Source organism: Ochotona curzoniae, unplaced genomic scaffold (assembly GCF_017591425.1).
Source record: "Ochotona curzoniae isolate NIBS_2020 unplaced genomic scaffold, NIBS_Ocur_1.0 scaffold_1852, whole genome shotgun sequence".
Lineage (NCBI taxonomy): Eukaryota > Metazoa > Chordata > Mammalia > Lagomorpha > Ochotonidae > Ochotona > Ochotona curzoniae.
Genome location: NW_024467087.1, coordinates 13532584 through 13548002, shown reverse-complemented (window position 1 = coordinate 13548002; position 15419 = coordinate 13532584). Strand labels below are relative to the sequence as shown.

General features: G+C 37.7%; 1 pseudogene; it reads left to right on the top strand.

Annotated features, from left to right (window-relative positions):
- Window positions 1-11989, top strand: part of LOC121169466 — a 69226-nt pseudogene extending 57237 nt beyond the window's left edge.
- The last annotated feature ends 3430 nt before the right edge of the window (window positions 11990-15419 follow it).

Below are 15419 nucleotides of genomic sequence, written 5' to 3'. Positions count from 1 at the left end.
TTTTATTCATTAATATCTAGAGAATCCATTTCATTAATTTCATAGATACAATTCCAGTGATACAGTTTTACTTTCTTCCCTCCCCCTCCTTCCTTCTTCTTAATTTTTTCTTAATTTTTTGCAATAATACATTTTCAATTTACTTTGTGATCACAGGCTGGTTGCTTCTCTATGCTAAGAGCCCTACAAGCATCAGATAGACAGATCACTGTTGTGCAGGTGTATGGACAAGCCTTATAGAGAGCAATCAAATCACAGCTAGTCAGTTTAGCCCAATTTATGTTAAGGGGTTTTATATATTAGTTGCAACCAACCACAGAAAACACATGATGTTTGTCATTTTGGATTTGACTTATTTCACTTAGCCTACTGGTCTCCAGTTCCATCCATTTTATTTGAAAAAAAAAACAGGATTTTATTCTTATTGCAGATCAGTAGTCCATCATTTATATAGACCACATTTTCTTTATCCAGTCATCAGTTCACAGGCATCTAATTTGATTCCATATCTTTGCTATTGTGAATGGACACACAATAAGCATGAAGGTACAGATAATGGTCTCATATGCTAATTTCATTTTATTTGAGTAAATTCCCAGGAATGGGATACCTGAATCATATGGTAGATCTATTTTCAGATCTTTGAAGACTCTCTATACTGTCTTCCATAATGGTTGGAATACATTCCCACTAACAATGTATTAGGATCCCTCTTTGTTCACATTTTCATCAGGAGTTATCAGTTTTTATTTCTGGGTGATGATCATTCTATCTGGGGTGAGGTGAAATGTCATTAAGGTTTTTATTAACATTTCCCTGTTGGCTAGTGAACCTGAGCATTTCTTTGATGTGATTGTGGACCATTTGAATTTCATCCTTTTAAAATAGTCTATTCATGTCCTTTGCACATTTCTTAACTGGATTTTCACTGTTATCGATTGTTAATTTTCCTGAGCTCAATAGAGATTGTATATATTAATCCTTTATCAGGTGCATAGGTTACAAATATTTTCTCCCATTCTATTGTTTGCTACTTCACTTTGTTGAGTATCTTCTTTGCTGTGCAGAAGTTTTTTAATTTGATGTTACCTCATTTATCTAATTCTGCTTTAATTGGCAGATAAAGGTTATATAGGTGTACTTTACTCCTATTTTTGCAACATTTCTTTGTGTTTTAAATTATTCCCAAATTGAAAAGTAAAACATCCCTAAGTACTCAAAAATTTCTTAAATACAGAGCAGGAAACTAAATTCATCATATGCAAAAATGTTTATTAAAGATTAATTTATTTTCTACTTAAAAGTCACAGTTATAGACACAAAGAGAGAGAGAAAGACAGACAGAAAGAGAGAGATCTTTCATTCCCTGGCCTACTCCCCAGTTGGCTGCAGTGGCCAATCCTGGGCCAGAACAAAGTTCAGAGCAGAAGCTTCTTTCAGGTCTCCCATGTAGACATGGGGGCCCAGGGCTTTGGGACATCCTCCTCTTGTTTTCCAGGCTATGAGCTGCCAAATGGCTTGGAAGTAGAGCAGCCAGGACTTGAACGACTGCACATATGGGATGCTGGTATGCCACCATACTGCCAGGTTCCCTACCCCCATCCTTTTCTCTAAAGAAAAATATTCTTCTTTTGAAAGACACTGTGAAAAAAATGAAATTATAAGGCATAGGCTAAGGGAAAAGCATCTACAAAATCATATAAAACACTTGCACCCAAATTAAAGATGTGTACCAATAATATACAGTGAACTCTCAATGAAGAAATGAATAAAAAGAATGGTAAAAATATTTGGACAAATATATTTCCAAAGAAGGAATCACATAGAAAATTAGCACATGAAAAGATGTGCAATTTCACTGGTCAATGAGGAACTAAAACAACAGTATCACTTAGTAGGTGTAAACCTACTAAGATTGCTGAACACTGAGAACCCAACTATACTCAGTGTGGATGGAGAACTGTGATATGGGAGAACTGACTTTTGCATGCTGCTGGCAAGAATTTAAGATCTTATGGCTACATCAGAAGGTATTTTGATACTTCCAGTATGCAAACTGCTCTCTAGTATAGGACTCAGCTATTAACTCACAAGTATTTAGGTATTTACCCTATAGAAGTCACAGCGTATTTCCACACACAGACTTCATAAGACTCCGAGGCAGCTTTATTTTGTATAGCCAAAACCTGAAATAATTCAACTGTCTATCACCAGATGAATGGACAACAAATTCAATTCAAAAAACTATTCCACAAGAAAAAGAATTAACTTTTTTTACTTTTTATTTATACAAAGGTATTGATTTTCATAGTTTTAAGACTATAATATTATTTTCTAATCTACCACCACTCAATCCTATCCTTCCTTCTCCTTCTTTTCTTATTGAAGGAATAACTATTGATACACACAACAAATTGAATATTCAAAATAATTATGCTGAGTGAGAGAGGCAGACAAATGAAAGTACATATTGAATGATACAATTTGTATAAAATTCTAGAAAATGTAACATAAAAAGGAGGAAGAAGAATGGTGGCTGAGGATGGGTAGAGAAGACAGGAGCAGAAATATAGATTTCAAAGTTCATGAAGACACTGGATGTAAATGATCATGAATATTATCTAGACTGTGATGGTGGCTGTATGCATATGCCAACATTTAGAATATACACTTGAATTATACACAGTTTATTTTATAACCATTACATATTAATAAAGTTCTTTTAAAAATGTGGATAGCACAGTACCTGGTACGCAACAGGTGTTCAATACATGTAGATTCCCATCTCCTATCCTTACTACCCCCATTCCACCCTCTTTACTATATAGTCAGTAATGCAAAATAGTATCTGTTTGTGTTTTAGTATTTCCTCTAGAAATTTGAAGACAAAATAAAAACAATAATATACCCCCAAAAGTGGAGTAGTACATAATACTATTCATAAAAAGGAACATAAATAAACCATTTTCCTGAGATTAAAACATATACATGGATAGATAATAGATTTCTTTCTCCTTTTTTCCCCTTCTCCTCTTTATTCTTTTCCAACTCTTCCTTTTCCTCTTCCTCATTCTTACTCTGACAGGTTTTACATTGATTCATCGGGTGAAACAAAAGCAGCTAGAGCATTCCGCATGACTTTTCTATTTAATGAAGGAGTCCCCAGCAATCCAAGGAAATATAGACTGGTATAAGTTTATTAACAGTGATGGAAACAAATTGAAAAAGCCTAACTGTTCTTGATAGAGATGGAGATTCAGAGTAGCATAGTGTTCCATCCTCCATGGGTTGTTGTTATTAACAAATGATATACTTAGTGGAGATGAGATAGACATGTTTGACATTTTGAGGATCCACAACCAAGTCAGAAATGGGCAACTGCATTGCTCTGTATGAATAGGAACACTGGAAGTCGTATTAGCATTAGCAGGACTCTAAGATTACACTGGATTGAAGTCCAAAACGAAGTAGATGTTTCATCTAGCAGTTAAGATACCTGTATGTTATAGCACAGTGCTTGGGTTGGGAATGCTCACTTTGATTCTTGATTCTAGCTCCCTGCTGATGCAAACCCTAGGAGGCAATGGTGATTGCTCTAGTAGTTGGATTCCTCCCACTGACATGGGAGACTGGCATTGAGTGCCCAGACCCTAACTGCAGCCATGGCCCAGAGTTGACCATTATCAACATTTATGGAGCAAAATGACAGATAGAAATTCAGTCTCTCTCAAATAAATAAATACATTTGAAGACCTGATTTGCATCCTGGTCCCCCTGTTTCCAATCTAGCTACTTGCTAATGTGCATACTGGGAGGTAGAAAATGGTGGTCCAAGTATTTGGATACCTCCACTTATTTGGGAAATGCTTTTGGCCTGAGATAACCCTGGCAACTGTGAGCACTTGGGGAGGGAATCAGTAGATGAAAGAATCTCTCTCTCCCTTTCTCTCTCTCTTTCTCTCCCCCAAATAAGATTAAAAAAAATAAAAGAAAGAAAGAAATAAACAAACAATTTTATAAGAACTCCCATGAGTTTATGGAAGCTATTACCCAGCCCAAGTATAGCTTAATTAATATTTGGATTGTTCAAATTCACATAAACCTGAAATTTATTCCATTGAGATCAATGAAATAGTTAATTTTATCTCTGTATCAAAAAATCATGTTTTTTAAAAAGATTTCTTTATTTTTATTGGAAAGGCATATCTGGAGAAAAAGATCTATCATTTGCTCGTTCACTCCACAAATAACCACAATGGCTAAAGCTGAGCTGAGCTGATCCAAAGCCAGGAGCCAAGAGCCCCCTCTGGATTTCAAACATGGTTGCTGGGTCCAAAGATCTTGGGCTGTCCTTGACTGCTTTCCCAGGCCACAAGCAAGGAGCTGGATGGGAAGCAGAGCAGCTGAGACATGAACTGACACCCGTATGGGTTGCCAGCACGTGCAAGGTGAGGACTTTATCCATTAGGCTACTATGCCAGGATCCAAATCCATGTTTTTATGGTTATTCATTTTCTACAGATAACAGCAACATTAGCTTTTGCAGATGCCTTTACAAGACAAAAAAGGAGGGACGTGACAGCAGTTGCAGGTGGTCCATTTTTACTTGGTTTCTCCATTCTGGGATGCTAGGGAGAGCTGAGCTAAAGATATATATGCTATGATAACAGGTGCTGCTATTAAGCCAGTGGCCTAAATGATACACATGGTATCAAAGACACATGAACCTTTCTCTAGACCATTGAGTATTCCACAAATGTCATCTGGTCTAGGAAAGTATTAGCAGAATGATGATTTCCCGTTTATGGAATCTAATCCTGAGAAACCTGTACTTGGTCTGAAATGTAACCACATTGTTTCAGTTCATCTAGACATCACACTATTTTTCCACAAGAGTGCAAAAAGAAAACAAAACAAAGTAAGCAAGTAAATAAAGGAAAAGAAAAGGCTATAGGGAAACCAAGTAATTTATTTTGTCAGTAACACAATTATGGGGTCACAGCTAGTAAACTTAAACACCTCCACGTTTTCAAAAAAAGGCAGCTCATTTCTTTTCTAAATCCATTTTTTGTTTATTTGAAAGGGAGAGAGAGAGATTGACTTACCTTTCTGTCTACTGGTTTGCTTTCCAAATGGCCACAATAACCAAGGCTGAGCCGGTTAGAAGGCAGGGTCTTGGACTTTTGTTTGGTTCTCCCATGTCTGTGGCGGCAACTCTCCCAGATGTATTACGAAGGAGCTGGATTGGAAGCGAAGCAGTCAGGAGTTGAACCGGAGCCTTGATATGCCATACTGGTGACCAAGTAATCATGTAACGCACTGCAGCACAACACCAGCTCCATAATTTATTCTTTTTCACATATGTAAAACTGTTCTGGTCCTGTGAGAAAATAAAGTCTTCTTTTTAAAATCCATTTTGAATTTTGGAAATAAAACCAGAAATGTCATCTTACAATGAGAGAGAGAGATTACTTGCTAATATTAAAAAATAAAACCTATTAATTTTTTTCAAAGACATGATGCCACACCAAAATGCAAACATTCAGAGTATTCCCTTCATTATCTTTGCCAGCCAGCCAGCTGATATTTTAGTTATCGCAGGGATAGTCGTCATTTTTGCTTTCTCCACCAATATTTGTTCTAATAACATCTGTTTTTCCCCTATCGTTCTTTGCCCAACATCCATTAATTTGCTGTAATGTTGAATGGAGCTTTGTAAAAGATAATATGCAAGCCTAATGGAATCTTTCAATTTAAAAACCAGTAAACTAGAACATCTCCTGCTTGTTCCTCTTGAGAAAAAGATTGCTTTTTACTTCCTCTGACCTTGAATCCTCCCCCCACCCTGTGTTTCAGAAGTCAGGAAAAAGTATTCCAGATACTTGAGATATGTAGCCAAGCCAGGGCACTGACAGAGGTTTCTGTCTTCATACAAGAAGGAATTGAGACCTGTGACAGGAAGTAGTGGTAAGTGAGGCAGCAAAATTTTATGGACAAAGTACAGAGACAAAAATCCCTATACCTTACACTTCACAGACCAGGCAAGCATCTCAGGAGAGATGCCGAGTCTGCATCCAGCCTAGAATAGTCTATGAGACAAGCCTATAGGTTCAACATTTCTACTTCCCTCCTCCCTCTTCTGGGAAAGTGTGTGTTGCAGGGATGATATGGATGTGAAATTCCACTAAACAAACCCTATAGACAACACTGGGCCATCAGGGTTTTAATCTATGGGAGAAGCAAATGACCCATTAAGCCCAGAGACGAGGACCTTGTCGGGAAGCTGCATCATTCCCTGAAGTCAGTGAATTCCTTTTGAGGAAGGACAACCAATAAGGGAAAAGAGACTGGGTCCTGCTCTCTCATTTTCTTTGATCCCATTTATGTAGGTAGGCTAGCTGCCCCAACAATGGACTTGAACATAGAACATCCTACCCAGCTCCACCCATCCCAGTTCTTTTCTGTATCACCCCTTCCCTTAACTCACTGGCTCCCCACATCCTGTCACTGTTGCTGTGTTGCAGATAATGCCGTAGGCATAGGGACAGTAACACTTACCGGGATGCCAAATTGCATTTGCTTGTTTAGCTTGTGAAGGAAGCATTGTATGAAGCTTCATAATTAGGAGGTGCCTGGTTGAAATGGAATGTATTCACAAACAACATTCTATATTTAATGGATTGCTGTCTTCAACCTGGCTTCCATTTTCATAAGATAGTATCCTAGAGTGTGACTCACCATTTTCACTTAAATATTCTTAGATTTATCTTCTACTTTGTAAGCTTAGAATCATAACCACTGTCCTATACTACTCTTTCAATATCACATGTGTTGAACAAAATGAAGCATCATTATTGGTGGAAACCCCGGGTTTAGATGAGACCTTATGTTTGCTGCTGGGCATGATTTTTTGTGTTTGTTTCTTTGGTTTATGCAGAGATCTCTAAACAACAAGGCTAGCCACTGGCCTGTGTTCAGTAACCATGGGATGAGAGATGCTGAACTGCTGCTCCTACTTCCAGATCCACAACTTTGAAAATTTAAGGGAATTTGCTTCCCTTTCAACCCAACCTCTCAGACCATGGGCTGCACCAGCAATCCTAACTCACTCCTTTCCAGGACAGACTCCATCACTACTGATTTTGAAGAAGATCAGGGGTACAGTCCAGGAGTCTGCAATTGAATGCATCCCTCATGTGATTATGATCAACTCAGACTATACTCTGAGAAACAGTAATCTGAAGACACTGCATCCTTTTTCTTCCCTAGTATTACCTTCTTTGGTTGTCAACTTTGAAAAATGACAATTTACCAAGAATTCAGTTAACAATTATGGGTGCTTCTGATGGGTGTTTTCCTGACTACATCTTCACAGGCATTTTAGTAAATTTTTTTGAAGATTTATTTCCTTTTACTGGAAGGGGAGAACAGATTTATGGAGAGAAAGAGAGACAAACAGAAAGATCTTCCATCCATTCGTTCACTACCCAAATGGCCCAATGGCCAGAGCTGAGTTGATCTGAAGAAGCCAGGGGCTTCTTCCGGTCTCCCATGTGGGTGCAGGGTCCCAAGGCTATCTTCTATTGCTTCCCCAGGACACAAACAGGGAGCTGGATGGAAAGTGGAACAGCCGGGAGAAGAAAAGGCAATCATATGGGTTGCTGATTTGTTTTGTTTTTTTATCTTATCCTGCTAAAAGACAAAATCCAATAGAACAGGTGATTTTTTTCTCACTTTTTCTTCATTTTTATATTCCTAATCCAAGGCTAATATCTGGTATATGCGAAGCACTCAACAAAAATTTGTTAGATGAGTGAAAGAATAAATACAGTGTACTTTGAATGGTTGACATACTTATCCAACTTAGATAAATATATTGATGGATGGCGAAAGTACATCTTTTGAACTCAAAAATGGCGAGTTTTGAGGGGCATATGGATACAGTGTTTAAAAGCACTGTTTTGTAGAGAATCTTACATTGCTGAACATTCTTTTCTTGGCAGTTTTTTTTTTTTTCTGCAACAACTAATGTTTCCTTAGTGAATCAGATAATCTAGACTGCAGAGAACTGGATCCTCCGAAGCATGAATCACTCTCAGCCTGACAAACTTTAATTAAATTCCGGTGTCTCTTGTTCCCACAAGGGTATTTAATGATTATTTAGAACATTAACAAGGAATTAACCAAGTATTAAATTTCTTCGTATTTTCCATAGCATCTTGTATCGTGTTGTGCATAGAAAAAACCAGTGTACAGCTGTAGAATGAAGGAAGGAAGGAACTGAACTCACTCTAGTACTTGTCAATTTAAATTGTTATCTTAAACAAATAAGTAAATATCTTTGCATCTGATCTGATACTAGTTCCAATTTGCTCCAAAGAACTGAAGATTCACAATAGTTTGTTTTCTTCCTTTCTTCTTTCATTTCTTCCTTCTTTTCATTATTTTCCATTTTCTTTTTCCTAAATGCTTCTTTCTTTCCTTTTTAAAAAGATTCATTTGATGGAAAGCATTACAAAGAAGAGGATTTCTCAGAGAGAGACACAGAGAGAAAGAAAAGAGAGAAATTTTCCATCCACTTGTTCACTCCTGAAATGGTTACAGCAGACAGGTGAGTCCAGGCCAAAGCCAGGAACTTCTTTGTCTTCCATATGGGGTGCATGGGCTCAAAGGCCTGGGCTATCCTCCTCTGTTTTCCCAGGCACATGAGTAGGGAAGCGGATTGAAATTGGAGTACCCAAGACTCAGATAGGCACACAAATGGAATGCTGGCACCTCAGGCCACAGCTTACTGCAGTGGAACAACTCCTCTCTTTTTTAAATGAACAGATTGTTAAGAGAATTGTGATAGTTTTCATATCACAGTTTTAAGGAGAAACAGCTTATAAACATTTTGAATGATACTTTTTTTAGAATAAAAATAAGTGCAGTTATACTAATTATTTAGGACCATTTAATGATCCTATTAAATCACTAGCTCATCTGTTACCATAGAGTAAAAAAGACAAGATTGTGCTTATAACTAAACATCATAATTCTTCAAATCAAGAAGATTGTCTGGTGCGGATAAGTAGAATGATGAGCCCCATAGAAAAAATATCTGAAGTATATACTGATCTTCTTGGTTTTTTTTAAGAGAAAATTAGAAACAATGGCATTGGAATGGGAAATCAAGGACTTTTGTTTTAATGCTTATTTACTTTTTAATTTTTAATATTTTAAAATTTATTCAAAAGGCAGAGTTACATAGATAGAGGGAGAAACAGAAAGATATCCCATCTACTGGTTCACTCCCCAAATGGTCAAAGTGGCAAGAGCTGGGCCAGTCTGAGGCCAGGAGCTTCTTTGGGGTTTTCCACTTGAGTGGCAGGGACCCAAGGAACTGAGCCATCTTCTATTTTCCTAGGTACACTAGCAGAGGGCTAGATTGGAAGTAGAACAGACCAAATTTGGACTGGCGCCCATTGCATGTCTCAGGATGTGGTTTCATTTGCAACATCACAACACCAGTCTCCCTAAATGCTTTCTGAAAGAAAGAAAGAAAGAGAGAAAGAGAGAAAGAGAGAAAGAAAGAAAGAAGGAAAGAAAGAAAGAAAGAAAGAAAGAAAGAAAGAAAGAAAGAAAGAAAGAAAGAAAGAAAGAAAGAAAGAAAGAAAGAAAGAAAGGAAGAAAGAAAGAAAGAAAGGAGCGGGGGAGGGAAGGGAAGTTAAGGGAAGGGAAAAGGCAGAATAAATTTACAGCCAGTAAAGCAACAGAGTCTGGAGTTCCATGACCTTGGAAATAGCTTCCACTGTCAGCCTGAATGAACCTGAAAATGAATTAGGCCTAGAACCTCCATAACGGAGTACAACCATACCTTGACTTGGGTTTTGTGAAACTTGGAAAGAAAAGCAAATTGGTATCACTGGTTTATGACTTATTTATGTGTGAGATTGTGTATAAAGGTTATTTTAACCTACTGTGTTCATGGTCATTTGTAGCATAGCAACAACAAATCTATACAGATTTAAATTTTGAAGGTTTTATATACCTCAGTTAGGGGAGAAAAAGGATTGGCAAAAATAGTTACTGGTAAATGGATTGGCATATATGAAGGTCCTGGGCAGGAGGAAATCTGGAAATGTGAGGAGTAAAAACGAGCCAATTTTCATCAGAGATAGTAACACAAGATTGATTTGAAGAGATGGGGAATCATGGTAATAAAAAATAAAATGGGTCTTTTTTTAAAACAGTGGTGACCCTTATATTTTGACATCAAAACCCTTTTATGCTCTCTCTTCAAAATTATGGAAACTCCCCAATATGTGTATTTATCCATTCGGCATCCATCAATATTTGCTGTAGGTCCTAGACAAGCAGAGACAGGTAGAGAATCAGCTCTAAGTGCAGTGACTGCACCTCCAGCAGAGCTGAGAGGAAAAAAAAAAAGGAAGAAGAGATCAGGAGATACCAAAGGCTATTTGGGACGTCACAATAAAATGAAAAGAAATGAAGAAACCAGAGAAAGAAAAGATCTTCCATTTGCTGGTTCACATTCCCACAAAAATGATGGGACCTGGTACAATGGCTCAGTTGGCTAAATCTTCACTTTGTAAGTACTAGCATTCCATATGGGCACCAGTTCTTGTCCTGGCTGCTCCACTTCCCATCCAGCTCCCTACTTGTGGCCTGGGAAAGCAGTCAATGATGGCTAACCTTCAGCTGTTGCAGCCATTTGGGGAGTGAACCAACAGGTGGAAGATCTTTCTGTCTCTCCTATGCATACATCTACCTTTCTAATAACAAAAACAAATATTTTAAAGGGGGGAGAATTTTTTGCAGAAGGAGCGTATTCTGAAAGCTGAAACAGAACCTTTGGGAGAAAGGCACAACAAGAGAAGGATGGCCTCAAGGATCATGACAGTGATAGAAATCAGAGCATTATGGAAGAGACAGAATGGGCCTGGAATCAGAATCTTGTCACTAGGCAGAGAGAGTTGCTAGTACTGAAACTAAAAGCAGAAAATGAGACAGAACTGCATGTTACTTAACTTCAAGTCAAGCCACACTCCAACACTAGAGGCAGTTCATTCAAAATCCGAGTGGGTGACAAGATTGAATAGAGTTGGGATAATGAAAAGGAATGCTTGGGACCAGTTAAATAGTCATATCCAGCTAGTGAGGGATAGAGGCAAACTGAGCAATTATCCTCAAATTCCTACTCGCACTTTGCCTCCACCCTTTGATCAGAGACAGACTTTCAGTTCCAGGTGTTTCAGTCTAGTCCCTCTCCAGCTCCTCAAGTGTGCTTCTCCATTGGTAGATCATAATGACCATGGTTGTACCCTGAGCGGCTCCTCGTTCCTTGTCTTTCCCAATCCTGAACTCTTGCCTTTCCCAGCCCAGCTAATCTTCCCTACAACTTCCTGGCTCCCATGGGAGAAAACGCCTTGGCCAGGGTTTCCCTTGTCAGCCCCCACAATCCACACAAGTCCTCCAACTAACTCCATCATGCCTCTTTTGTGCTTGGGCAGTGCTAGAAGCTGCTACTGAATCTCCTGAACACAGGTCAGTAGATGAAGATTCTGGACATCCTGCAGGCTTGTTTCTGTAGCATGATAAGGCCCAGGTATACAATATTCTTCAGGAAATCAAAACAACACTACCACCATGATATGCCTAACCATAGCTATCCAGTTGGTAGTTATTTGGCTTGCAGAACATGAGTGGGTGGCAGCAAGTTCTGGGCCACTTAGTCAGATCTGGACCTTATACTCTGCTCCACTGGCCCAAGTCAGTAAGTAACCCAATGTTCTTGTTTCCTGCCTAAGTTTCATATGCAGAAAATCTTCGCATGCACCAGCCACCTACAAACTCTGGCTGATGTGCCAGAAATTTATCCAGCCTAATGAACTCAATGGCACGCAATCATGTGCTGCACAGAGTGTATCAAATTCAGGACCAGATGAACACAAATGACACTTGTTCCTTTTGTCTAACTCTGAAATGACTAAGGAGGAAATAAAGAGGAGAAACTGAAGGAAACAGCACAGTGCATGTTCATGATTTCCAAAACTCTATGTAATGACATATACTCATTCCAATGCTCACTTTTATTATATAGACAGCGTGTTTACAGAAAATCTGTTTTCAAATGTTCATAAATAAAACTACATATGTTACACAGAAACAGTCTTCCCCCCCTCATCTTGCAATTCTTTCGAGGACGCGGATTGTAGGGAAGATGTTTAGTTTGGCCTTGAATGCATGCTGCCTCTACCTAGGGCTGCTTTCAAATACAATATGAAAGCCATTTAGAGAAAAAATAAAGCTAGAAATGTTTTTTAAACTACTTATTTACATTTCATTTAAAAATAGTAGTAAGTCCATTGCACATTTATAGAGTACAAAAAAAAAAAAAAAACCACAATGTACAAGATGAAACTGGAACCTTAAGATTTGGTCCTTAAAGCTCTTCTCTATATTCCTGTGAAACAGTGATATTTCTGTTTTTTACTTGTTGAGCATAATGGTACATTAAACCTGTGATCATAAAGTAAATTGTAAATATGTCACTGCAAAAGTTACAGGACAAGAAGAAAGGAAAGAGAAGGGATTGATGAAGGAAAGTGGAAAGTGTAAAACATCATATTAATAGAAATTTAAAAAGATGAACTGTGTAAGCTAATGGAGCACGTTAGGTTGTAATCGTACTTAAAATTGTACTTGGGATATTTGCTCGAATAGCTGCTCTTGCTACACAAAACAGAAAAATAAATAGCTATATGAGATGATAGATGTGTTCATTTGTTTGACTATCAGCATTTCATCTGCATGTAGAGCAAAAACATCATGCCATATTGATATTTGTACCAGTCTTACATCATCCTTATGTTCTGGAGCTCAAGAAATATTTTACTTTAAGAAATACATCTTTTAAATAATTGTTTTATTTTTAATACTGACATTTTATCTAGGAATACAGCACCTATATTTGTATATGGGATTTATTTATACCAGAAACTCTAGTATTCAATATCATGGAACAAATATTATTCTCAAAGATATTTGCCAGAAACAAGACTGTGTACTTAGATAACTCTTTTATCAAATCCATCAGAGTATTTTGTAATAGGACATTAATATATTAAATTTAGAAATTCTCCTTCAATGAATTCACTTATTTTTTTATTTTCAGTTTTGCTTGTTTACTTAGCTTATTACTTCAATACAACTCTTTTCTCTAAAGTACTATATGTATGCACATGTGTGTATGTGTGCAGCAGGAGGAATTATGACTCCCATTATGTTTGCCCTCTGGTATCATGCTTGTGCATATGTTACACTGCAGAGCTAAGGACTTTGTAGATATAAATAAGTTAAGTTGACCTTCAGATAGGGAAATTGGCCTTTATTATACATATATGCTCAATGTAATCACATTGACTCTTAGAAGCTTAGATTATTCCTGGCTATCAGCCAAAATGATGTCAAAGAGATATAAGAAAAGTGAAAATTGCTGATTCAATCCATTGCTACCAACTTTGAAGATAGAGTGGATCATGTGGCAACAGACAGATTGGTAGAACCTGGGAATTATGCTAACCAACAACAAGAGCACCCTCAATTCCAGATGGAATTCAATTCTACTAAAGGCCTCAAAGAATTTGGGAGCAGATTCTCCAAGACGACTCCAATGAAAAGCACAAGCTAACCAGTATTAGGATTCTAACCTCCGTGTGACAAAGTACTAAGCTAAGCCTGGCAGCACTTCTGGCCTAAAAGTGAAATAACTGCTATTCTAAACTGTCACATTTGTAGTAATAAGCTATGGCATCAAAAGAACCAATAGAGGGCCCGGCGAGTGGCCTAGCGGCTAAAGTCCTCGCTTCGAACGCCCCAGGATCCCATATGGGTGCCGGTTCTAATCCCGGCAGCTCCACTTCCCATCCAGCTCCCTGCCTGTGGCCTGGGAAAGCAGTTGAGGACAGCCCAAAGCCTTGGGACCCTGCACCCATGTGGGAGACCCAGAAGAAGTTCCTGGCTCCTGGCTTCGGACCGGCATAGCATCAGCCGTTGCGCTCACTTGGGGGGTGAATCATCAGGAGGAAGGTCTTCCTCTCTGTCTCTCCTCCTCTCTGTATATCTGACTAATAAAAATAAATAAGAAAAAAAAAGAATGCTCTCTGCATTCTTGCATTTAAAAAAAGAGAGAACCAATATAGTCCTATAGAAATAATAAGTGATAGAGAACTTAATTGTGAAATTCAGTAAGGATGGTATAGGGGATAAGATGATAAAATGCATCTGGAAAACTTACTTTTGGGACCTGGCATTGTGGTACAGCTTGCGATAACAACATCTCGTATCAAAGTGCAGGTTTGAATCCCTGCTGTTCTGCTTCCAGCTCTGCAAATGAGCCTGGGAAAACAGTGGAGGATGCTTAGGTATGGTGCCCCTGCACCCCACATGCTAACTCACATGTGAGAACCAGATGGAGTTCCTAACTCCATTTGGGTAATGAACCAGCAAATATTCTCTCTCTCTCTCTCTCTCTCTCTCTCTCTCCTCCCCCCACCACAGCCCACTCTTTGTTACTCCATCTTTCAAAAAAAAGCAACTTTTAAATTAAAAATAAGACTTATTTTAATAATAACCCTAGATTTTTCTTTAGAGATAAGAAAAAAAATTGGACTTGAGCCCCATATTATATTGCATTTTAAGTTAGCACATTTAACTTGAGTTATGTTCAATTGTATTTTCTATTGTTGATATTCTTTATTGTATACAAGAAAAGCAGCTTATCCTCAAGGGAATCTCCTACTTTCTACATTACACTGATATGGCAAGACATTGTTCATTGATTGCAATATTACGCTATACACTAGTATTGGAAAGTGTCTTATGATTTTGATATTTACTCAGCATCCAAGCGTATTTTATCCAATAGAAATTTGCCTATGAATTTCCAAAGTACTTCATTCATTTAAACATTTGTTTTATGTAATCAAATAGTCTAGATGTGATGAAACAAATAAAAATACAAATGAAATATTTTATTAAAATGTCATTTCCAACTTTGTCAGAAAATATTTTGTATAGGAAATCTATCAGGTTCATAATTGCAGATGTAATTATTCCAAAATTGAAATTCATAATTGAAAGCTTATTTTTTATCCAAATTAAAAAAATAATCATCAGTTGTTTTCCTCGAAGCGGCAAGCTCACTTATTTTAGTTTTGAGAAAATGTTTGCAAAACATCTAAGCCTGTATAATGATAATTTTATGCTAGCAGTTCTTTTATGCAAAAATATTTCGCTTAAAAAAGTGACAAGTACAACTGACAATTCAACTACACAGCAGCCTTTCCTAAGGCAGCCATCACACTTCAGTGAATAACAGGAACACATGGAATGTAGTTTCCATTTTTTTCTCTATA